The sequence below is a fragment of the Coloeus monedula genome (genome assembly GCF_965178545.1).
Source record: "Coloeus monedula genome assembly, chromosome: Z".
Taxonomy (NCBI): domain Eukaryota; kingdom Metazoa; phylum Chordata; class Aves; order Passeriformes; family Corvidae; genus Coloeus; species Coloeus monedula.
The window spans coordinates 84,722,002-84,748,295 of record NC_138822.1 but is presented as its reverse complement, the minus strand read 5'-3'; positions in this window follow the sequence as shown (position 1 = coordinate 84,748,295).

Here is a 26,294-nt window from a genome sequence, read left to right as displayed (position 1 = left end):
GATAGGGATCTGCCGGAATAGCAGAGGTGCTAAAGCTCCAGCAGCACGTTTTTGTTAATCAAATGATACGGAATTAACACACGGTACAGTAATTGCCTTGTTAGATGGAAATGAAGCCCCGCTCGGAGACACGGAATCTGGAGTGTGACTCACTGTTCCAGCCACATTTAGATTGTTGTCGGTACAATTAGGATTTGGAATTTACAAGTGGAGGGGGGTTTTATTTTATTTAATCAATTGCTATGGCAACGGCAAAATTCAACAGGAGATGTTCCCTCTTCCACGTCCAGGGGGTTGGACTCGTTCCTCTGGCTGGGGGAAAAGCAAACTTCCAAACTTTGGGAGAACCAGCTTTTCAGCAGCTTACCCTGGTGCTTCCTATATCCTTGGGGGATTCCAGTCCAGCTCCTTCTTCCCTGCTCCAGTGTCCAGTGGAACAAATCTTTAGGGATCCACGACTTCCCACGACGTGGCCATCTCAGAACTCCTGTCTCGGGAGCTTCCCTGGGAATCAGGGAAGGCCTGCCTGGAGGGGAGAAAAACCCTTATGAACTATTTGTATGGACACAGGAAAAAGGAGCAAAGAACAAAGGAACTGATTTTCCAGGAATGCTTTCCCTTAACAAACCAAGCAATTCAGAGCGATACCAAACCCCTGTGCTGCCATTCCCGGCTGGAGAGGGAGCTGCAGAGTGCAGGGCAGCAGATATGCCTGTATCCCTGAAAACCTTCACTCCAGGGAAATGTCCCAATCACTTTTACTGTTCCAGGGATTCTGCTTCCCTCTCTGGGTTTGTCCCGACAAGGCGGCTCCGCTCCTTGTTCAGGAGCAGCCTAGTGCCCGTGGCCTTTCCCCCGGACTTTTGTCCCAGCTGGGTGTCCCCCTGTGGCTGGAAACCTGTGAGAAAGTCACTCCGAAGGGGCGAATTCCCTTCCTTGCGGATGCCCGAGGGGCGGGAAGCTCCAGCTCTTTGCTCCATTGCAAAGTTTCGGATTTGCTCAGTTTGGCCAGGACTGGGGGAAAAAAATCCCTGGGATTTTCATCCCGAATAAAAGCCTTTGGGCTGGCTTTGAAGGTTATCCACCTTGTGTGGACACAGGTACATATTACGGGATGCCCCGAAGTCCACTGCCGCATGCAAGAGCCGCTGGATGAGGCAGCTCCAGGGCTGCGGAGAGAACATGTTGGCTCCAGGAGTGCTGCAGTGGTGATTAACAGCAGCCCTGCTTCCTGACACCCTACACGGGGCAGGAATATTACCCGGAGCCGGAGCGGCACCTGGCCCCATTAACAACCCCCTTCGCCCCAGGGCTCTGCGGCCCCTTGCAGGCGGAGCCCTGACCCCGGATTTACAGGTGTAAGGGAACGAGGCACACGTGGCAGCCAGATGTGCTGCCCACGGAGGGGGCGGCCGCACCTCGGCGCTCGGATAATCCTGAAATATTAATCAGGAGGCAGCGCGGGAGATGGGCCTCGTTATTAGAGCCCCAGTCTTGCACGTCAGCCGCAACAGATGGAAAAAACCGGGGAAATGTATTTAACATTCCTGCTCGTTTCTTCAAAAATAATTATCTGATTAAATGTGCCAAATGTGATTTTCATTTTTCCGTCCTCGTCGTCCTGGTAAAAGTGCAGTTAAATTGGCAGCGACGCAGCGCCGCCGAGCTCTGACTGGAATCGTAAAAGGAGCAGGCCAGGCAGTCAGTTTGAACCCAGAACCGGGCGTTCGGGACCGGCCGGGCTCAGTCCCGGACAGCGGGGGCTCTGTGCGCCGATCACAACACAGAAATCATCCAGCAGGCACCCTGGCACCGCAGCGCGGCGGGGCGGGGCTGGGCAAGGAGCAGCTAAGGAAACGCTCCGCAGCTCCCAGCGGTCTCCAGCCCCGGGAAAGGGCAATGGATTCCTCAGGAAGCAGCGGCCGCGCTGGACGGGCTGCGATGGAAACACTGGACATTGGCAGGGGCTGCTCGGGGAGGTGTGCAGGTGTCCAGGGAGGGACTGGACTCTGCTCTGGTGACGAGGTGGGATCGGCCACAGGCTGGACTCTGTGGTACTGGAGGACTTTCCCAGCCTCCCTGCTCCTGGGATTCCCACCCTCGCTGCCAAAGCCCTTGGAAAGAAGAAGGAGGAGCCGCAGGTGAATTGTCAGCTCTCGCACGGGGCGAAAGGGGCGGCTGGTCGGGATTTGATCCGAATTTTTGGGAAAGCAGCAGCAAGTGGGACTTCAGGCCCTGCTCCACAAACCACCCTTGCCTTTGACTCCCGCTTCCACCGAACCCCCCGGAGCTCCTGTCTCCCTCAACAAACACCTGTTTGGAGGTTTTTAAATGCCTGCTTCCCCAGAGCTATGTTAGAATAAGGCGCGGGTTTAATTGCAGTGAGAGGAGGGGGAAAGGTATGATTTCCGAAAGGACAGAATACTCGGGATATTTATGGCCCCATTTAGCGCGTTGCTTTGCCTTAAAGAGGTGGGGATTTACATGTGTTAAGTGCTCCTACAAATCTCCTTTACCCTTTCCTGGAAAAGGGCAACACAATAATAATTGTTAAATTTATGTGGTAAGACGTCTGTACTGTAGAGCTCGGCAAACGGAGCTCCACACACTTCCTGCCTCTACTTTCTATCCCTGAACTGTCTCCATTGAAATTCCCGACTGTCCTGGGATCCAGTGGAGCGGCTGCCGGGGAGGCTCCGTCACTGCCGCTCCTTCCAGGAAGTTTGGGCAGTTTCTCTGCCCGTGGCCTGAAGTTAACAAAATGTAACTACAATGCCAGCATATCCTCACGGAATCCTTTGGAATCACAAGAACTGAGGTTGGAACAGAGCTCGAAGACCACTGAGTCTAACCCTGCCCAGGCCACCACTGCCACATCCACATCCTCCGGGAACGGGGACTCCGCCGCCGCCCTGGGCAGCCGTGCCAGCGCCTGACCACCTTTCCCAGGAAGGAATTCTCCCTAAAACCCAAGCCGGAGCCGAGCGCTGAGACGCGGCAAGTGACGGGAGCATCTCTTCCTCTGCACCCGTACAACAGAGGCCGCAGGAAATGTCAGAGGTGCTAATCAGGTGCTAATTGTTGTTTGTTTATCCCTCTGCCGAACCCCTCCGAAGCAGCCGGGATGAACCCGCCGTGAACTTTCCTCGCAGAGAACGCAACCCCCGGCTGGGATGCCAGGGGAGGCGCGGGCTGGGAAAAGGCCCTCGTGTTTGTGTTCCCCGCGCTCCGCAGCGAGCCCTGGAGAAAGCGCCTTTCCAAAGGCACTGATAGGCAGTCAGCTCCTCCGGGAGAACGGTGTGTTCCCAGCCGAGGCGTGTTAGGCTGAGATTTATCACAGTTTGCGTTTCAGAACTCCTGGCTCCCTTCGCTTTCCCTGCTTTCCCCAGCCTCTGCTGCCTTCGCTGCTATTCCGAGCGCTGCTTCCCCGCCGAGCGCGCTCGGGTCACAGCGGGAGTGGCACATACCTGTGGATTTCGGGATGCGTGGGAATGCCGTGGCTCTGAGGTGTGACAATCCCGGGAGGAGCGGAATGGGGCTGCCTGGAACACTTCCAGGGCTGGGGCAGCCACAGCTTCTCTGGGAAACCTGTGCCACCCTCACGGCCGGGAATTGCTTCCCGATATCCCATCTGTCCCTGCCCTCTGGCAGTGGGAAGCCATTCCCCTTGTCCTGTCCCTCCGTGCCTTTTCCAAAGTCCCTCTCCAGCTCTCCTGAAGCTCCTTCAGGCACTGGCAGGGGCTCTGAGCTCTCCCTGGAGCCTTCCCTTCTCCTGTGTGGGCACCTCGCGCCCTCCTCCCATCACACACCAGGTAACCTGGACCTCCAGTTCCAGCTGTTAGCCACCGGCTCTCCCAGCTCTCCGAGCTCCAGAGAAAATCCCAAGGTACAAATCCAACTGCAAATCCCTGTGATTGCCCGGCTCCCGGCGCCAGATGATTTTGGTTTACCCTTCCCACACAGAGCTTTGTGCATCAACCACCGGGGACCATTGCCTGCTCGTGTTGCGCACACATTCGGCAGCTGTTTGCCCCCAAAATGCACTAAATCCATCCTTTCCTGGGCATATCCTGCATACCCTTCTCTCTTCTCATTTCTCTGCCCCAAAATTCCAAGACAGTCAGAGCAGCAAACCCATGGAACAGAGGAGTTAAGATTTATAGGCAAAATCATTGCAGGGTTGTTGGAATTAACCTAATTAACCATTTCCCGGCTGGGGAGCTGGGCTTGAGACCCTGCAAGGGTTAAGGCGGGCTGGCTGGGCTGGAGAGGTGCAGGAAAGGCTCCTCCAGGTGGGCACATCCACAACCTTATGGATGCCACGATCCCGAGGATCCGAGGGACTCCCCAGGTGCTTTCGAATTTATCCATCCCCAATCCCAGCCCCTGCTCTCCTCCCTTTGCCTGTTTATCTCCAATCTGTCTATTTAGATTCCTCCTAAACAAGATGGGAATATCTCGGTGCCTGTTGGTGAGACTATTCCGCATCCATCTGTTATTTACATCGTTCGTTTTCCTGAGGTGTCTCCAACAAACCCTGGCTGGGTGCTCTGTATGCGTTATTAATAAAACAGCTGTAAAAATATTAACTGTACGGCCTAATTGTCAGCCCTGACCGGGAGCCAAATCCATCCCGAACGGATGTGAGCCCTGGAATGTGGCTGTTCTCCAGCCCTGCTCCGTGCTTTGCTCCTGAGCACTTCAGTTGCAGGACTGGCAGGGACCTTAAGGACCGCCCCGTGCCACTGCAGGGACACCTTCCCCTATCCCAGGGTACTCCAAGCCCCATCCAGCCTGGCCCTGGGCACTCCCAAAGATGGGACAGCCACAGTTTCCCTGGGAATCCTGTGCCAGGGCCTCCCTGCCGTCCCAGGAATTCCATGTGTCCATGAAAGCCACGGCGGGATGGTCAGAGGTGTGGGACCATCTCACTCCACTCAGTGGAAGTTCTCCCAAAGCAAGGTTCATTGTAGGGAAATCCCAGGATTTAAGCCACCACTCTGGTCTTTCACCAGGCGCCTCTTTATTCCATCCAAGTCATGGCCCCTGGGTTTGCTGACTCCTCCTCCTTCTGAAGGGCGCCCTGTGGAAAGGGATGAGCAGCTCCAGCACCTTTCAGGGACACTTCCCAAAGGAATGTGCTCACTAGGTCAGGAAAACTCTTTAATTTTGGGGCTCTATGGCTATCGAAGCTCTTGAAGGGAAAGGGCACCAGGAGCTGGGCTGAATCCAGGAGCCATGGCTGTGCTTTACCCCGAGCTGTGCTCTCCCGGGAGCTGGAGGCTGAGGATGAGTGTTTGTGGCATTTTTGATGTTTCCATGGGGATTGCTATAGAAACAACTCTGCTACCCCTTCATTTATTAATTTACTTTGTTAGGGAACCAAAGGTAAACCACAGCTCCAAAGAAACAATGGCTTGAAAGAGATTTTGCCATCCACGCTTCATTTTCCAGCGAAAGGGCCTTGAGTTTGTGTTTAAAGGACAACATTTGCAGCTAATTTAATCCAGTCAAAGGAATGAGATTCCACAAGGTTTCCTTTGAGACTGGAAAACAACAGCTGATCTGTGTCATAACACATTACAGCGAGCCGAGCCGTGCTTTAGCAATCCTGCTGCGGAGCATCCCTCGGCAGCCGAGCTCCAGCCTGCCCTGGCCCTGCGGAAGGCGCGGAGAGCTCCCACAGTCCTGGGCTGCTCTGGGCTGGAAGGGACCTGAAAGCTCAGCAGCTGCCAGGGGCAGGGCCACTTTCCTCTAGCCCAGGCTGCTGAGCTCCAAACCATCCTTCCCGTGCTGGGGGAGGCTGGGATGGGCAGGGACACAAAGGAAAGGCAGAGCACGGAATGGTTTAGATGACAGGGCGCAAACATTCCACACTGCAGCTCTGTCGTACAGACCGGATTCCTGGGTAACCACCTCCCCATGCTCCTGGAAAACCCTGGCTGTGTTTAGGGCACTTCCCAGTCCCCTGATAAGCCTGGAGTTACCCGGGAGAAACACGCAGCTCATTTATTCCCCTCACAGCCAAGCCCCCGCCCATCCATGAATTCCATATGATCAACAGAGGGTTTAATGGAAGTGCTGCTGGTTTAACCCTGTAACCAGAGTGTCATAAGGGGCAAGCAGCAGCTAAACCCACGTGTGAAGCTTGGGCTCTACAGCAAGAGCGGGAGCTGTTCCAGGGCCCCAAAGGGTCCTCAAATCATTTTGTTTTATGGTGGGAATGGAAGAGCATCAAAAACCCAACCTGACATTTGAGAGTGGTTGAAAACTCCCTGCAAAACCCCACTCTGGGCTCCAGCTCCTTCCCAAGGTCTCAGCCCTCAGTGATTGTTGTGTCTCTGCAGCTCAGCTTGTTTTCCTCCTGTTCTTGTTTTCATGTAAGAGTTTTATTGATGTCCTTTTTTAGAAAAAGGAAGAGACATTTTCCTCTTTTCATTCTATGCTGTGCATGAAAGATCCCCTGCCTCAGCACGCGGAGCTGCGGCACGGAACCCTGGAATGGTTTGGGTGGGGAGGAACCTCAAGGCTCACCTCCCTCCTTCCCTTGCTCTTGGCAGGGACCCTGCACCGTCCCAGGTCTCTCCAAGCCCTGTCCTGAAGGGGTGGGGCCGGAGTTGTGCATTCAGGGAGAGCAGGGAATGTGGCTCTTTGGGCCGGGGAAATGTCACTGTCCCCTCAGCACGGCTCTGTGTATTCTCCTGTACACACTGAGCTGGGCCTGGCAGGAAAAATCTGCTTTTCCCTGCACATTCCGGGGTCACGGCACAGGTGGAACAGCCCAGGGGACAAACAAGGTGAGCTGGGAGCAGCTGCAGTGCCGACCTGGATTCTGCTCCCTTCCAGGAGCTGAGCCTGGAATCGGGGCTGGGATTACTCCAGGGCTTCCCAGGGGCAGAGACCCTGCACCTCCGAGGGGATGGCCAGGGGACGCAGAGGTGATAAAACCGGATAAAATCCGTAAGAACTGCCCTGGAGGCAGCAGAGCGTGGGTGGAGCTGCGGCAATCCATGGGAAGGGGGGACGGGCACGGAGCAGGAATGGCCAGCAAATCTCCATATGGCAGCCAGCTTCTCCTGGCGGCCCCAAATCAAGTTAGGATGGGTCGGTGGAATTGCATTTCATTGTTATTTTTAATATTCGAGATGTAGCTTAGATTGCAGGCCCGGTGCTGCACCAGAGGGAGCGGTATCCATCAAATAGCAGCTTGGGATAATTTCTCCAGTTTGGAGGGACCAGGAGAAATGTCAGGAGGAAAAACTTGTTCCAGAAAAGATTGATTCGATCTTACATGGGAACGCTTTAAATCCAGGGTAGCAAATTCTATCAGTACCTCGTTTGGAGAGTGAGGAATGAGATGGATTCTTTGGAAGGGAAGGGAAAGGTTCATGTGCCAAATCCAAGGGAAATCCAAGTGTCCCAGTGGAGAAGCCCACCAGAGTCCCACCTTCATTTAGCACTGAGAGGATTTATCATGGAATGATTTAGGTTGGAAGGGACCTTAAACCCCATCAGTTCCAACACCTTCCCCAGCGCAGGCTGCTCCGAGCCTTGTCCAACCCGGCTTTGAGCACTTCCAGGGATGCAGCATGCACCACCTGTGCACTGGCACCTCCCCACCCCCAGGGCTCTCCACAGGAGCTGGAGCAGAGCCCGGTGCTCAGTGGTGAGCAGGGACAACCCCATGGCAAACCCCCGTGCAAAGCCGGGACCCAGGCCCAGCCTCGGTTAAACGGGACTGAGGAACAGGAATCACCCGGTGCCTCTGGAAACTCGACTCCTTGTCTCGAGAGAGGATCTGCAGCTCTTTCACATGCACAGACATTTCCTGCCCTACTTAAAATGGGGGCAGATTTCCAAAAATGTTTGGGTATTAAAAGACGCGGGGTCCTTGGGAAGCAGGGAAGCGGTGACACCTGTGACAACGAGCAGCCTATTTCCGACCGCGTTCTCAGGTGCCTGCCGAGAAAAGGCGCTTCCCACGGCGTGATCCCGACGTGTCGCCGAGCCGAGCCCCAGATCCTCAGGGGTATTTTGGGACCTCTGAAGCCGAGACCTTGGCCACGGCTGTTTGAATCCATGTGGAATCATGGAATGCTTTAGGCTGGAAGGGATTTTAAGGATCAGCTCACTCCACCCCATGACCAGGTTGCTCCAAGCCCCATCCAGCCTGGCCTTGGACACTTCCAGGGATCCAGGGGCAGCCACAGCTGCTCTGGGCACCCTGTGCCAGGGCCTCCCCACCCTCACAGCCAGGAATTCCTTCCCAATATCCCATCTAAACCTCTCCTTTTCATTCCTGGATTTCACCCCTGGCCTCCCTTTGCCTCAGATCTCCTGGAAAACTCTCAGCGCTCGCAGGTGACATTTCTGTCCAGTTCTCCCCAGCAGGTGAGGATGAAATTCCATGAACTTTCAATCCCACCTCAGTGTGGCAGGACAAATCGGCCTCCCAGCCGAAGGCACCGCACTGCTGTGGGAGCGGTCGTGCCCACGCTGCCGTCTCCTCACCTCACTGATGTTCGGTTTCCATTTGCCTTTCACCACGGACTGCATAAGCTCTTGCTCCAACGGCAGGTTTATGAAAAGGGATCACTTCCCGACCCCACCCACCTCATTCATTTATGGAATTCGTGGGCCTCAGAGGCCGGGCAAGTGAGGGATTTCAAACAGCTCCGCTGCCCGTTTTTATGGCAACAGTGCAGTCCCAGGAGGGCACTGGGCAGCAGCGGTTTGTGTGTCCCCACCAGGAAACCGCTAACTGGAAAACCATGGAGCAGGTGAGGAACACAGCGCTTTCCCCAGGAACCAGTCTGGGACAGCTCTCCGTGTGCCCCCGTTCCAGGCGGGAATGGCACCTGCCAGCCCTGCTTCGGCTCCCGAGCTCCAGCTGCAGCGGGAACGCACAGGATGCCGTGTCACACATGAGTGACTCCCGGGCAGGCCAAGTGACAGATGCGTTTCCTCGACTCCAGGCCAGGCTCCAGCACAAACCACTCTTCATTTATCAATAATTGGGCCTTAATTTCATTTGGCAGTGCTGGAGCAGCATGCTCAGCTTCCTCTCCAATAGACTCCTGCTAATTAGGCTGGCTCTGGGCATCAATCTCTTGATTTGAGCCTCTAATAATCAACCCAGATCTTGCTTTTTCCACAGGACGTGGTGGCTTTATCCATAACTCATTATTAGCCATAATGGAATGGGAATGGGAACCGCTCTATTATTGATGGCTCGGAGAGGCAGGAGCTGGGATCACACTCTGCCTGCTCACACGGAATCAACGTCTTGATTCCTTTGGCACCTCTCTGGAATAATAAATGTCATGTTCCATTAGTCCTCAGGCACCAAAAAGGGGATTTTTGTTCGCTTGGAGTCTATTTATCAGGGGGGTTTTGGGAAAGGGTTAATAGAGGCACAGAAGTTTGGATGTGGGCTGGCCAGAGAGGCTGGGGACTCCCCATCCCTGGAGGTGTCCCAGGCCAGGTTGGGCGGGGCTTGGAGCAACCTGGAATAGGGGAAGGTGTCCTTGCCCGTGGAACTGGATGTGCTTTAGGGTCCCTCCCATCCCAAAGCACTCCATGATTCTGCGTAAATGTGGCCTCAGCGTCTGGGCATTGGGACCATTATGGTTCCACCCTGCTCACTGCTGGGGTTGAACAATCCATCTCCACAGGAATTCTGGGCACCAGCTTCCTTCATTTCCCAGGTAAATGATGGCAAAGCGTAAAATCCAGAAGGAGTCGATCTGATGTCATTTCCCCCTCTATCCCAACTGCCCAAACCCGACCTTCCCAAAGCCTTTTCCTGCCTGCAGGTGACAGACTGAGGGCTCCGTTCCTACTCCCAGCTTTAGGGGAGTGTCGAGCCCCAGCGATTCTCTCCAGGGCTCGGCTCCCAGCGGTGTTTTCGCTCCGAGTGTTTCCTGGCACAGCCCAGCTCGGCGATGGCTCCTGGGGGCTGATTGCTGTGCCCAGATGAGCTCTCAGAGTTTGCTGCACGATCCAATCCATGGCATAATTGAAGAGGATGAGGAACAAAATTCCTCCTTGTTTCACCCCAGTAACTCCTCCAAATTCAACAGAGAGCTCCATATGGTCCCGCACGAGTCGGGAAATGTGTGGATCATGCCAGAATAAATGAAATCTCCCAGGTCTTGGTGGCTGGTTATTATTAAAGATCTGTCCCAGCAATTCACTGGGATTGAAAGGGATTGCAGCCACTGGAAAAATGATGGATAGTGCTGCTGTGCAGCTCAGAGAGGGATGGAAAAACCTGGGCTCGCAGTGCTTGGCTGAACAGCACCGTGCCCACATGTGCTCCCTGGGCTCCTGGAAAAGTCCAGCCTCCCTGCTTCAAACCCACTGATTCTCAGGAAGGAAGCAGATGGATTTCAAGGGCCTCTTCCCAAATAAGCTGTGCAAGTCCTGGGAGACATCTCATCCCAGAGGGTGAGAAATCTGGGAGCGCTGCTGAGCCCGGGGCTGTTCCAGCGCCGGGATCCAGGCTCTGCCTTCCCGGCTGCCACCCAACAGAGGCAGGACTTGGACACCTGTTAAGGGTTCGAGGAGCTCCTACAGCTTCTTTCAGCTGGGCACGTCAGGTAATGGGACAGAATTCCATGGGCGAAGCAGAGGCGCTACTGAGGATGTGGGAAGGGTGCTCAGGCAGGTTTGGAGTTCCCATCCCAGGCCAAGTCCAAGGAATGCCTGGAGGTGGCACTCGGTGCTCTGGGCTGGTGACAAGGTGGGGACCGGGCACAGGTTGGACTCCGTGATCCCGAAGCTCTTTTCCAATTGGAATAATGCTGGGATTCGGATTGCAAATTCAGGGTTCACTTCCCAATCAAACCTTTGCTGTCTGAAGTAATCCCAGAGAACAAAATCCTATTTTTTTTTCCCTGATTCAGCCACAGAAGGAAGGCAGCCCAGGCCCATCTCAGCTCAGCAGACGGATTCCAAATTCCATTCCTGATGATTTGAGGATGTCCAACTCCTTCTGGTGCCCCTTGCCCTGGGCTGCAGCCCTGCCACTTAAAAAAGATTTGTTCTGAGGGTTTCAGTGGCCCTGGGCCCTTAGCATTTCTTTTGGCCTATAAATAAATTTTATCGTTTTATTGGAGTGAGGAAAATTGCTGCATCCATCTTGGGATGTGGAGTATTATCCCATTAAAGACAAGTAGATGATTAATAAAATAAGGCTTTAAAAATATTATTTTGGAGGATAAAGTTGCTAAGCTTGGTTTTATTACAGGACTTTTTACTTTCTTGTTTCCTCACATCCAACTTCTCACCCTAACACTGGGAAAGGCCGGAGCAGGGAGATGTGGGCTGCAGCGGGAGCAGGGATTGCTCTCCATGCTGCTCCCAGCTTGATAGGATCCTAGGATTTCCTGAGGTGGAAAGGGCCCACCTGGATCACGAGTCCAGTTCCTGGCCCTGCACGGGGCACCCCAAAATCTCATCCTGTGCCTTGAGCTCTGGCAGCCTTGGAGAGGTGACCCCCTCCTGGGGATGGGGCGTGTGAGGGCCCATCCTGCCCTGGCCGCATCCAGGATGTGCCAGAGAGCTCCAGTCCTGCTCGGACTGGGAAGTGGATCCTATGGACTGATGGAAGAGGTCCCTGCAGCAGAACCAGGATTTCCCAACCCTCTGTCAAACGGCAGGAAAGGCCCAGCCCACTGTGCAAGCACAGGATCCCATCCCGGTGTGCTCATCCCAGAAAAGCTCACAGCCTGGAGCAGCAGTGTTTCCCCGGAGAGCGGGACAGGGTTGGAGCACATTCCAGAGCCCTCATTCCCTGCCCCCGGCGCTGGGAAGGGACCCCTGGAGCACCCGCGGCCCCTTCCCTCGGCTGCCCCCACATATCGATCCCTTCCTCATTCCCAGACTTTTCTGGGCGGTTACCATGGCAATGCCTTGCCTCAATAGGGTCCTTGTGAACTTGTTTACCATCCCAATTATAACATTTCCCAATCCAGGCTCATTCTGACAGCTCCGTGTCTCCCATCTGTGCCTGATCCCATCCGCACTTCCACAACAATGCCCGCCAGCTCCCGCACTCCCCACGCCCGGCCCGCAACTTCTCCATGGCCACAATTCCCACTTGCAGGGAGCGCAGGATTCGGGGCTCGACGTCCAGCTGGGGCCGTGTCCAGGGCATGCCTGCCACGCTGGAGGCTCCCACATTCCCACTGAGGAAAAAGAGGAGCTTTCCCATTGAGCTTGTGTCCGTGTGGGACAACACAGGATGGAGGGAGCTGCCTTACCTCGGTGGGGACAGCGCTGGAGGAGGGGTGGGAGATGCCCCAGGCCCCTGGGAGCTGGGGGATGCAGGATCCCTGGAGCACCCAGTGCCTGAGGGTGCAGTGCCCTGGAACCCCGGGAGCTGGGGGATGCAGGATCCCTGGAGCACCCAATGCCTGAGGGTGCTTTGGATGGAGCGTTTTTCCCTTCTGGTCCATCCAGGCTGGGCAGGACCTGAGTGTGGACATTGTGGAGCCAAGGAAAGGATCAAGGAATATGTGGTGTGTTCTCCTCTGGACAACACCAGAGCACCAAAATGCCATAAGGAAAACCTGTTATTTTATCAGAAAGAGCAGGAAAAGGTACGGGAAACCAGAGGCTTTCACACACCTGCCAACGGAGCGATTGGAATGGATCCCTTAATCCTGCAGGCAGGAAGGCACTGACATCCATGGGGGAAGCTGCAGCCAAAGAATTTCAGGCTGGAGATAAGCAGGCTTGGGGACGAATTTCCAACTGGGAGGAGAGTGCAGCCACTGGAAGCTCCAAGTGTCCAAATGAAGACCTTCTGGAAGTTTCCTCTGGCAGGACTGGGCCGGCTGCAGCTATTCCGGGGCGGAGATGAAGTTAGAGCTGATAAAGGTCCCTTGTCCCTGGATCTGGAAAAGAAAAGCGCACTTAAAAAAAAGGAAATCTGTGCTGGGGTGGCGGCTGCCAAGGCGTGACTCAACCCCAACATGCGCAGATTCCTCCCCGCTTTCCAAATAACTCCGACTTCTCAATGGCTTCATTATGAGCCTCTGAGGGAGCATTGTCAGGATGGGGCTGGATGGAGGCTCGCTCCCTGCGCTTCCGTCCCCTCCCGAGCCCCGGCCATCCCAGGAACGCTGCTGCCACTGGGTTTTCCCCAGGAACACAAAGCAAATCTGGCTGGCAGCGTGTGGCTGGGCTTAAAAAAATCCAAAGGGCTTTGGCAGAGAAGCGGGAAAGGGAATGGTGCAGATGGCCAGGAGAAGTTCCTGAGACACCAGGGAAAAACAATATTGCTCTGGGAGAGGGCAAAACAAACAAAACACAACAGGAATTTGCAGTCCCTCAATGAAAACATTGGAATCTTCCCCACGGATCATGTGAACTGTCTGAACACAGTGCCTGTTCTTCGGCTGAGGGCTGGACATGAGCATCCCAGAATCCCGGAGTGGGTTCAGTTGGAAAAGAGCTCCAAGACCATCTTGTCCAAGCTGTGCCCAGTCCCCACCTTGTCCCCAGCCCAGAGCACTGGGTGCCACGTCCAGGCCCTCCTTGGATCCCTCCAGGGATGGGGACCCCAAACCTCCCTGGGCAGCCCCTGCCAAGGCCTGAGCACCCTTTCCATGGAGAAATCTTTTCCATCCTTAATGATTCCATGCCCAGGGAAGGGGGGTGTTTCCTGCCCCACTCCCCCAGCCTGGAATGCAGCACGGATTTATTCTCTCAGTACAAACAGCACAGGAGATCAGACACTTGAACAGGCTTCCAAAGCACCATTTCTCTCTTCTTCTCTCATCTCATTTTCATCCCATTCCTCTTTCTCTGATTCCAATTTCCAATCCTGGAACAGCAATTGAGAGACTTTTGCTTATGAGCAGCAGCAAAAGGCACTGGGAACTCAGTGAGCATGGGAAGAGCCAAGCAGCAGCTTTGGAGTCCTGGATCTCCATCTTCCTGCCCGTGGTCATCCCGCCCCTCCCCGCCTGGAATGGGAGCTTCCATCCCCATCCACATCTGCCTCTCCATGTGCCGTGCGGAGCTTCCCTCTCCATCCATTTGTGATGCTCCCGAAATGATGGCTCAGGGTTGCTGTGTTTTTTCAACTCCATTTTGTGGGGTTGCTTGCCATTAAATCCCAACTCCATTCCAGCACTGCCCGTGGCAGGCAGTTTTAGGGAAGTGCCGCCGTGGCTGCCAGGATATTTGGGCCGGACTTTGTTTTTTAATCCCACTAAGCCCGGAACATCTTTCACTCCGTTTGGAGCGACGGAGCTGGAAAAAGAAGAGCACAGAAGGCCTGTGTTAAAAATGGATGTGGCTGTGCCACAGGGATGGGCTCGGATTCTCCCACTCGCGTCTGCAGTGCCGTGGATGTGGGCACAGGGAAAGGGCACGGAGGAGCCTTTCATCCTCATCCCTTTGGTTGCCCAGATCCTGCCTGGAGCTCACACCTGCAGAAATCTCTGTGGAACATGAATTAGATCCAGAAGCTCTGGGTTCGCTGCCCGCCAGAGGGTTCATTGTAGCACATTCCATCTGATTCCTGCCCCAGCGGGAAGGGGAACAGGAACCAAACCCAGCTCCTGGGGTTTGTGGATACCGGAATGGTGTCTCTGTCCAATGGAACATCTCCTTGCAGTGCAGCATCATGCCAAACCCCTCTCCAGCTCTTGCTCTTCCTCCTTCCCGCTTAACCCACGCTAGTTTTCAAACAACACCTATGCCACTCCCAAACGCCTCAGGAGACGGTGATTTGCTAAAACAGGGGCTTAATGTTCCACTTCCTGTATCATTTGGATGGTTTATTAGGATGGATGGAAGGAGCTTGGAGCCTGCCGGAATTCGAGAGAGAAAGGGGGAAACTGTGCTTACGGAATTTCTGATCCGCGTTAGTTTTAATGGAAGCAGCATCACAGTTTAACTGGGAGACGTGGAAGCTCCAGCTCCAGTGGCTGCTGTAATTAGGCGGGAAGGGAGGCGCCGGGAATGACAGCTTTCCATTTGCAGTACAAACACTCTTCCCAAAATTACGGGTGCTCGGCAACAAATGTGACACCTGTGTGAAGGCAGGGAGGAGCAGCTCTCATCTCCATCTGAAAGGAGAGTGGAAGCGCAAGCCAGCCTGTGCAGTGGGAATGTGGAGTGGCAGAGGCTGTTGGAAGAGTGACTCCATGGGATCCGAGTGGCTCTGGATAGCGGGGAGTCCGTCCTGCCACTGGTCCTGCCTGGAGGCTGGAAGGGCTTCAGCTCTGCCCTCCACCCCCTTCCCACTCTGCAAACCCTGCTGTTTCCGGGCGCTGCTCCCCAGCTCCCGACTCCTGCTGCCCCTCTTCCTGCCGCTCCGCGGGGACGGAGGGCGCCGGCGGGGTCGGAGCTGGGAGAGGCCGCTCCGTGGGGGTTCGGGAGCTGCTTCGCTTTAGGGAAAAGCAACAATCGCCTCCATTGAGCTGCTGGGAAGTGAATCCCAGCAGTGGATGGATGCACGTAGCTCCCGGGACATCTGTGGCATCTCTGTCCCATCCTCCAGCCTTCCTTCTCTCCTGCGGGTCCTTTTCCAGCTCCTTTCCCCCAGCCCGGCTTCTCCGAGGCTCTGCAGCAGCTCTCGCTTGAATGGCAACTATTCCATGACTGGAAACTAGGGGGAAGAATTACACCGGGATGGGAGCTGCCGGGAAAAGGCGGCTGGCGCAGGCAGGGAGGCTTCTTCCCTCCCTTACCTTGTGCTTCTTCTGCAAGTCACAACTTTGTCAGGCTGCGAATTCCCAAACCCTGCAGCTCCCCCTCTTTCCCCAGTCTCTCTGCGCAGCGCCAGCTGCTCGGCGGGGGGCCAGGGAAGTGCGTGTGGGGGGAATTTATCCTTGCTCCAGCCTGCAGGCGGCTAGGGAAGCCAGAAGTGGGAATAACAGGGATTCACCTTGTCCGGGTGATTCCTGCAGCAGGAGGGGAGGGATGGGGGCAGTGACCATGAACCTGGAATGACACCGGTTAAACTGACGGAAACCAAAGCCCCTCTCCAGCTCTCCTGGAGCCCCTCTAAGCACTGGGAAGGGCTCTGTCTCCCTGGATCCTTCCCTTCTCCAGCCTGGAGGCCCCCTGGAGCGCAGCAGGAATCCCCGAGCGGGGCCAGCGTGGGGACGCGGTGGGACACAGGACAGAGGTGCCCGTTCCCGATTTGCACAACCCCTATGAAAGCAGGGAAAGGAAACTCCTCTGCATGGAGCAGAATGAAATCCAGGCATCTTTGGAAGCTCCACATGGAGCGGTTGGAAGCGCAGTCCACAGCTGCATGGAAGTGAAATCCTCTGGGAAACCAGGAGATTTGGAGCTGCCTGTAAGGCTTCCTCCTTCTCCTCCTCCTCCTTCCCTTGGTAGACACTTCTCCTGATCATTCCAAGCAGAAGGGAGCGATGGCGACTTGGCAAGGGCTGAAAATCCGCCTTTGGAGCATGAATCAGCCCCATAATTTCTGTGGAAAGGAACATTTTGGGAGGATTTATGGCATAGCACGCTCCCATCGGATCTGCTGTCACAGAGCCTGCTAAAGGCTCCAGATAAAAGGGTTGCAGTTTACAGCCCTGGAAAATTGGAATGAATTCCCTGCTGGGAGCACACGGCAAGGACTCGCAGGAATCCTGCCCGAGATGTTCCCTTGGACCAGGAGGGTTGGAAAAGCAGCTCCAAGGGGATGCGGATGGAACTGGCTGTGCAGAACCATCCCGCTGGCAGCTCTGGCATGATCCACGGCTGTTCCTGACAGGGAGTTGTTAACCCTGACCCGGGGAGAGTAAAGAGAGGGAAAAAATTCGGGAATAGCTATGGAGAGGACAGTTTTCTGTGAGCTTTATTTGCGGGAACGATTTCCTGCTTTTCCATCCGGGACCTCTGACCTGTGATGAGAATCTTTTCCCAGTTGTTTAGTTTTCCTTGTTGAAAGTTAATATTTCAGGATGTCCACAGACTTCTGCTATCCAGGATTCCGGCACAAACCCAACTCAACCAGGAAAAGGCTGGATTCAGGGATATTCCCATCCAAACCAGCCTCCACAATGAACCTCCTGATGGCCAAGCGATGAAATCCCATTGCCAAACATCCCAAAATATTGTTCCATCCAATATCCCAAAGAGTTGCACTTAAAACCGCCACAAAATCTGTCCCACACCTGGGAAACACGTGGAAAATGCGACTGTTGGGAAAGGCTGCTGGGCTCCTGAGTTGCTTCCAGGAGGTTCAAGCTCAAAAGGAAAAATTCTCAAGTTTGAAAGGAGTAAGTGAATACATTAATTAGGTAGTTTGTACAAAAATAATTAGGGAAAAAAATTAGGAAGTTTGGGAAAAAACCAAAGATATTAGGAAAGAAAACGAAGAGGATTAGACAAGACAAATTAGGAAGCGTGTTAAAAGGAAGTTTGGAAAAAAAGAAGTTTGTACAAAGGGAAGTTTGCACAAAAAATTAAGAAGTTTGCCACAAAATTAAGAAGTTTGCTGCAAAAGCTTCTAAAGTGAGAGCCCAGAATCTTTTGCGGGGAGGAGCTGCACGAAAGCAGCTCCCTGAACATGTTTTGCCTTTCCCAAAGCTGTTCCCTAAATGTCACTTTTATCGCCTTCTCTCCCAGCCTTTATGACCATATGTGTTTTTATGATATTCACAACATGCTTGTGCCACACAAGATGCAAATGCAATTTCCTGCTGGAATGGCTCAATATGCACAGCAACAAACGAGGGACACAAAGGGAGGAGAAGCGGCTCCGGGGCTGCCTGCCAGGGGCTCGCTCCCCCTGCCAGGGGATTACCTGGGAAAGGAAGCAGACTTCAGCTCCTGCTCCTGCCCACCTGGGGCTTTGGCCAAGCACCTTCCTCAGGGGAACCTCTTCGCCATGGAATCACAGAATGTTGGGATCAGGGAGCTTGGAAACACCTCCAGGATCACGGACTCCAACCTGTGACTGATCTCCACCTTGTCCAGGCGTTCCTTGGACACCTCCAAACCTCCCGGGACGGCCCATGCCAAGAATCCTTTCCCTGGAGAAATTCCTCCTGCTGTCCAACCTGACCCTCCCCTGGCATAGCCTGAGGCTGTTTCCTTGCGTCCTGTCAAAATTCCAGCTCCTTGTATGAGGGGGATCTGGATTGTCCACTGCTTGTCCTGCTGCAATTCCAGAGAGCTGGAGAGGGAGTTTGGACCAGGCAGGAAGTGGCAAATTCCATCCCAGGATAGATAATCCGGGATATCAGCTCAGGAAATAGGAAATGTCAGAGAGGGAATTTTGAAAACTGGAGCAGAGCATCCAAAAATAAGGAGAGGTAGGGAAATCCCATTTCCTGAGGAATTTTAAGCACATTGGGACAGTTTTTTCCAGCTGGGAGCGAGTGTCACAGTGCCTCCCAAAGTGCAAAGCAGGAGCTTGGGTTAGTCCTGGCGGCACATCCAGGGAAAAACGGGAAAAAGAAGTCGTTGTCCTTAAAATATTCATCCCTCAGCTCCCAGCCTGACATGTGTAGTGGTTCGGAGGGAAATTCCTCCGGGCTTCAGCCGCCTGCCTTTGGCCCGGGTCGGAATTACTCTTGGAATAATAAATTCCCATGAATTATTTACAGATTTCTCATGTACTACACTGGAAGACAATTCCCGCCGTGCCGTGCGCTTTTACCTCGGCTCCTGGCGCCCCTGGCTCCTGGCACCTTGCGGGGTCGCGGCGCGGATCCCGGCAGAGCGCAGGTGTGAATCCGGGCTGAGCCTTCCCGCCGTGCCGGCTCCTGACCGCTGCTGCAAATGGGAATTTGGCACCATAAATCCCACTGTTTCCTGCAAGAGCAGCTCATGGAGTGAAGTGTGGAAAGGGGGGCTCAAACTGATCCTCTTTGCCCAGTTACAAATCAGCTCCTGAGTTATTCCAGCGGCCAAAAGGGACAGGGTGGGATTTCCATAGAGACCATGGGGCTGCTCCCAGGGCTGGAGCCCCTCTGCCCTGAAGCCAGGCCGGGAGAGCTGGGGGGGTTCCCCTGGAGAAGGGAAGGCTCCAGGGAGAGCTCAGAGCCCCTGGCAGGGCCTAAAGGGGCTCCAGGAGGGCTGGAGAGGAACTGGGGACAAGGCCTGGAGGGACAGGACACAGGGAATGGCTTCCCAGTGCCAGAGGGCAGGGCTGGATGGGAGATTGGGAAGGAATTCCTGGCTGGGAGGGTGGGGATTTCCTGGCACGGGGTGCCCAGAGCAGCTTTGGCTGCCCCTGGATCCCTGGCAGTGCCCAAGGCCAGGCTGGACGGGGATAGTGGAAGGGGTCCTTGCCCATGGCAAGGGATCTCTTACAACCCAAATTTTTCTGGGATTCTGTAATTCTTTGTCTTCAAAAACTCCGGGAAAAGAATAAAATTCCAGCTGGACAGAGCTAGTGCTGGGATTTGGGATGATCCCGGTGTGGATCCAGCCTGGCCATCAGTGGGATCATGAAGCTGGGACCATGTGGCACCAGGGAAAGCTCTCCTGGACTCCAGCCCCAGCCACTGGGAAATGTTATGAATGTATGGATTTCTACCTGAAAATGGGAATTTAATTGAAAATTTAAAAAATTCTGACTCAAACACAGGAAATTAATTAAGTTTGACTCAAATAATCTGGAATCCCACAGGGATGAGGCCAGACAATTAATCAGGAGCGGAGGAGCTGTTTCAGTGGGATTGTGAGGGAATGCAGCTCCTTTGGGAGGAATTTGGGATCTGCTCCCTCCCCTGGGCTGCGCTGGAGGAGAATCCCCCCCTGGATTTCTCCGTAATCCGCAGCGGGATTTTTCCCCAATGTGCAATATCCTTGTCCTAATTTAGGAGCTTTTGTGCCTCCTCCTAAGGAGCCGGCAAACAAGAGGATTAAGGCAAGAACTCCCGGAAAATCCGAGCCCGTGGTATTGCTCGGCGCTGGCCGAACAATTCCGATCTAATTGATCACGGCATTAATTCCCGCTGATCTCTGTGTGCTCGGGGAGCCTGCTGGGAGATTCCTAATCAAATTACAACTAATTCCAAGCAATCTGACACTGCCGTGGCTTTTGTCTCTATTTTCGGGAGTCGGGGGATATGAAATGCATTTTCCATCTTGATCCGAGCGCACGCACTGGAAAAAGGCCTCTAAAATCATCACTCGCACGCCGTGCTGATTGGGGGCACGGGACTCGTGTGGCTCAGGGAAATTAAACTGGAAATGGGAACAAGCCGCCGAGTCACGGAGTCCTGGAATTATCAAATCCTGCAGCGGGCTGGGCTGGCAGAGGTTTGCAGCCCGTCCCCAGCGCGCAGGAACGTCTTCCCCAACCTGCTCCAAGCCCCGGCCTTGAGCGCTGCCAGGGATGAGGCAGCAGAGCCTTGATAATTGATATATTTGGGAATTCCAGGGCTGTTCATCCCTTCCAACTGGGGGAACGCTGCAGTTAAAAATAGGGATTGAACTGGGAGCGTTTTTACCTCCCAGCTCGGATGGAGCCCATCCAAAAACCCCCAGCAAGACCAAAGGAGCAGGGATGCATCGCTCATCTGGGCTAAATCAACGGGATTTATGGATTTCATCCCGCCCAGGCACTGGTCCCGCTCCCAGGGAGAGGTGCTGGGTGCCAGCGTTCCTGGGGTTCCACGTCCAGGTGCTCCCCTTTGACCCCAACCTGTGAAAACCTTGGAAGGTTTCAGATTCCGTGTGTTTGGAAAACTCCAATAAAAGGTGCTTTATTGATTCTAATTAAATCTTTTTTTTCCGAAGTGGAGCAGATCCCAGTTAACTTTAATTTAGGGCTGACATTTACCCGCTGCTGAAGGAGGGGGAATTCCGAGTGGACAATTCATTGCAATTTGAGGGAAAAACATCCTCGAAATGCCAGGAAAGTGCATATTTAACATTTGCAGTAATTAAGTGATTTTAATTTAATAATAAATCCCTCTTGTCTCTATTTCCCCTTATCCCTCACTCCTGGCCTGGCACAGGGACTGAACTGCACTAATTCCTCCTTTTCCAGTGTAAATAAGCTTTAATTCCTTTCTCCAGCCAGGCAGCACCTTTGTAATTTCACTTTTTGTCAAGAAATCCTTCATTTGGAGTTGTTTTTATTTTCCTGCAACAAGTTTTTCCCTCTATGCCACAGAACAAGTCCAGACTATCCCGCATCTGGTCCGGGTGGGAATTCCTCTACAGCACCATCTGGAATGGTTTTGATGGAAACACAAAGAAAGTTCTGCCATAACCCCCCCGCCGCCCTCAGACATCCTCAAACTCTTGTTCCAAAGTCACTTTTGCTGGGTCTTTTCCTTGGAAGCACCTGGGTTTGTGGGGTGCAACGTGCAGGGGAAGAGATCTTGCTTTACATTTTGGGATTAAAGATGGGGATCCAGCGCAGGGGGAGCTCGGGTTCAGCTGGAGTGAGTCCAGAGGAGGTCCTGGAACTGCTCCCAGGGCTGGAGCCCCTCTGCTCTGGAGCCAGGCTGGGAGAGCTGGGGGGGTTCCCCTGGAGAAGGGAAGGCTTCAGGGAGAGCTCAGAGCCCCTGGCAGGGCCTAAAGGGGCTCCAGGAGAGCTGCAGAGGAACTGGGGACAAGGCATTGGAGGGACAGGACACAGGGAATGGCTTCCCAGTGCCAGAGGGCAGGGCTGGATGGGATATGGGGAAGGAATTGCTGTCTGTGAGGGTGGGCAGGCCCTGGCACAGGGTGCCCAGAGCAGCTGTGGCTGCCCCTGGAGCCCTGGCAGTGTCCCAGGCCAGGCTGGAAGGGGCTCGGAGCAGCCTGGGACAGTGGAAGGTGTCTCTGCCATGGCAGGGGGTGGGCTGAGAGGATCCTTAAGATCCTTCCAAGCTAAAGTTTCTCTGAGGGGGGGCTGGACCCCCCACCCTCCATCCAGCCCTTCCCTTGTCCTTCCAGACGTCTCCTGTGGCCGTGCCCTTCACCCAGCTCGCTCCGCTCTCCCGTCCCATCCCTCTGGGACGTCCGGCTGGGAGCTGCCGCCACCTCTTTGCTGACTGTGCCCGTTTGGCTCCATATGTTTTCCCTGGCAGGGTCCCGGAGCCATCCCCCTTTCAGAGCAGAGCTGGCTTAATGATAGCCATTAGTTAGGAACTGTTAATGAAGTTTCCATCCTAATTAAGCTGCTCCGCACCTTGCGACACGCGGCGTTCCCGAATCCCCAGGAGCAGATGGAGCTGTGGTGGGAATTGGGCTGGGATTCAGCCAGATGACTCCCATTAATAAAGGGAAATATGGAAAGGCACCCAGGCTGCCCAGCCGGACACCCTCCAATCCAGCTGCACTGGGAATTCAGGGATTTGGGCACCTGGATGGGCAGCAGAGGGAAGGGATGCCATAAAATGCTGAGCTCTCATCCTGGGAAACCTCAGCCCTTCCCTGGTTGGGTTTGTCCCTTGGGAATGAGGCTGGAAATGGGAAAAAGAAGAAATCCCTTTCAAGAGTGGGAATGGCAAAGCCAGGCTTGGAGGGAACGATCCCCATCCTGGTTCTGCCAAGCAAAAATTCCCACCTTTCATGCTTCCAAGTTTGCCCAGGTCCCAAGAGTCTGGGATTGTATTTTCCCCTGTGATATTAAATTCTGCCCTTTGTGTGAATGCAACTGTGAAAAAAATACATTATTCCCATTTTAAAACATTATATCCAGGTTTTCTTTTGGAATCACATCCTATCCCACAGGGCTTATTCATCTACAGCCTCTGGCTGTGTATTTCCAGAGAGGACAAGAAAATATCATTTACAAACAGAAATATTTGTGGAACAACATTCCTGAGTTTTCAATTATGGCAAAGTTTGTCGACAGAACGAGGTGAAAACACAAAGTATTTGGGATGAAACATGCCTGGCTTTAAGTGGAAACCTGCTTCCCCCATTCCCTGTGCTCCCTAATAGTTTTTGAGAGTATAAACCCATGATCAGTAACCCCAGTAGGGGCTGTGGTAGGAGCTGGGGAGTGTCCAACCATCCCAGCAGCACCTGGGCTCTCCCCATCCATCCCCCGGGATCTTCCCGAGGAGTTTTCCTCCCTGCAGCAAGTTTCCAGCTTTGATTTAGCTTTGCTGGACTAAGCACATTATTAATTGGGTTTCTTTTATTTACAATTCCGTTGCCTGGAAGATCTGCTGGGGTCGGTAATTGAATTTTGGGAATCCAGTAATTAAAAAAGTCCAAGGAGCAATAAACGGGAGCGTCCGTAAATAACGGCATCGGAGAAGAGACATTCATCACCCGGATTAAATGATTTCAGATCATATTTGAACTCCTTAATTTTAATTTACGGCTTCCTGAGGATTTACGGCTGCTGCTGACTTGGTTTTCCTCTGCCTGCCCCGGAGAAGCAGCTTTCCAAGAATCCCTGGATATTTTGGGTTAAATCTCAGTGTCCTGGGTTGTTTTGGTGGCTGTGTTCCCACCCTGGGGGCAGCTCCAGGGAATCCGTGGCACGGAGAGGGCCAGAGGGTGAGTCCCACCCGGTGATTCCTGGCTGGCTGAGGGATGGATTCCCAGGCACTGGGATTTTTCCAGGATTAAGGACTGTTGCCCCCCAGGGTGGCAGTGATGCCCTGTGATCCCCACCCCGTGTCCCAGCTCCCAGCAGCTCTGCACTGTCCAAGGTGGGAACAGGGATTATCCCTGCCCAAGGGTGGGATTACTTCCCTGCCTGCCTGGACAGGCCTCTCAAATTCCTGCCTTAACACCTGCAGTGAGCTGGATCCCAGGTAATCCTCAGCATCTGGATTCCCAAAGCCAAGGGATGAAGCTGTTGGAGGCAGGAATTGGTGAGGCAGGAAAAACTCCAGAGATCTCGCTGTGTTTGGTGCTCAGCTCTGTTCCTAGACAGGGAATTCTGGGAGCCTCTCCAAGGACATGTGGCATGGAGTGGGTGCCAGGGGGACCTTACCTGTGCTTGGGATGCAGCGTCAGGGATTTTGTGTAGGAATCTGCCCTTGTAGGGAGGGGAAGGAGCAGCTTTATTCAGGAGGGTGGGTTTCAAAATAATAATTTCCAACCTGGCCAGCAGTAGGGGAAGATGGGGAATTCTGCTGGGACAGTGGGGCCGGACCACACCCCCTGGGGCTGGAGCGCAACACGATGGAGTTTCTTAACACTGATCCAATATTTTACGTGGCATTTCCCATCTTAGCCCACTTTTACAGCCTTCATTTCATCCAAAATTCCCGCAGGAAGGAAATTCCTGGGCTGCCCAAGCTGCTCCTGTTGGAAGTGTATTTACCTGGTTCTCCACAGCGAGCTGAACTTCCCTCCCTGTTCCTTTCTGGAATCCACTGGATAAGCACTGGCTGTGGAGAGCAGCGATCAGTTTGGGAGCTTTGCTCTCCCAGAATTCCATGTTTTCCTGGCAGCGGATCAAGAGATGACAAATATCCTGCAAGAAGACAGAGGCTTTATTGTTGCTGTTTGAGGGGATCGGCACGTCCCAAGTGGGGCTGGGTTGGGAACCGGGCTGGGATTTGGGAGAGGCGATTCCAATCTATGCATTAATTATGGATTGATAATCCTGCCTGGCTTTTTTTGGCAATAGAAGCTGTCAGGATGGAGAGCTGCTGCCGGCCACTCGGTGCCGTGTGACAGCGCTGCTCTTCCCGAGCCTTTGGAAAATGTCATTTGGGAAGTGCCGCTGCCAGAGGCACATTTTCCCTGGCACCGAGAGGGAGTGGCAGAGCTCAAAGCATCTCCTGGAAAAACGGGGGAAAAAGCCCAACTTGGAATGCTGCATCCACAAATCCTGCCACCAGCAGAGAAGGGAGCAGGGAAAGGATTTGAAAATGCTCTTGGGAATATGGGAGCATCTTCCCAACCCCTTGTCCTGCTGGGTCCAGGTTACAGGGGATGGTGGGGGTGTGGGAAGCTGTGTGAGGGGAGACTGGACGTGGGTATCCAGGAGGATTCCTGTGCAGGGGGGTGTTTGATGGGATGCAGAGCAGTGATGATCCAAATAAAAAGCCAGCATTTCCCAGAGCTGCCACTATTTGTGTCCCCATAAAAAGAAATCCTAAACCACAGGAGTCATTTGAATCCATGTTCTTCCAGGACGGAAACACTTGCATCCCACATCCAGCCTCCTCCTCCCGAGCTCCCAACAGCCTGTGCTGTGTCGTGCCAGACAGGAACAGGCGCCAAGCTCTTCCCAAAAAAATTGCACTGAAGGAACACCTTGCTCATTCCGAGAGATGGGGCACATGTCAAAAGAGATGAAGGAAAGGAATTGGCCTCGGAATTCTGCAGGGGGAAGAGCTGTTGATTTGGGAAAGTGGGAAGGGCTGGAGGATGGAGGGATAGGACAAGGGGAATGGCTTTAAGCTGCCAGAGGGCAGCGCCACGTCGGATATTGGGAAGGAATTCTTGGCTTCTTCAGGTCCAGGCCATTCCTCCTTATCCTATTGCTGGCTCCAAAAGGTGGGGTCAGATGGACTGAGGCTCTCCCAGCGTCCTCATTTCCCACTTCCCACAGCAACTGCGCCCCCAGCCCAGGAGCTGCTCCCCTTTCCCGTTTTCCCAGGGCTCTGCGCTGTTGGAAGGGGCTGAGCCTGAGGCTGCCAGCTCCGGGTACAGCCTGCGATCCTTCTGCGGGAGCCCGGCGGGTTCGGCGCTCAGCTGCTCCGAGCGGATGCTCCGGAGCTTGGCTTTGGGATCCGCTGCCAGCTCCATATGAATATTAACCATCTGCGGGGTGGGAGCTGCAGCTCTCGGATCCCTCGTGCTCCAGCTCCCAATTCCTTCTCTTCCCTGCTTTTTTAGTGTTTGGGTGGAGCTAACCAGTGCACACCCGTGTTTTCCAGTGGGAATTAATTTGGATAGATAATTATTATAGCTATTTTGATGGATCCTTATTAGAGTTATCCCATCCCTGGCAGTGTCCAAGGCCAGGTTGGGCAGGGCTTGGAGCAACCTGGGATAGTGGAAGGTGTCCCTGCCCACAGCAGGGGTGGAATGGGATGAGCTTTAAGGTCCTTTCCGATGTAAACTATTCCAGGATTCTGGGCATGGCATCCCCATGGAGTCAGGGCATTGCCATGCACCTAAATGTGGGAACAGGAAACATCCTGGTTGTTCACGGAAGGCAGAACCTGCTCTGGTGCTCAGAGGGAATGTTTGTCTCTGGAATTCTGTTCACTTCATGGGGATGCCATGCCCAGAATCCTGGAATCAGGAGCAGGAAGCCCCATCCCCAGAGCGAGTTTGTCAGTCCCATCCTGCTCCGATCAATCCTTGGCTTCCCAGGACTCTCCCAACAGCTCGGCCGCCTGTCCTTTGCCACCATCCCTCCGGTCTCCACGGCGCTCCCCGAT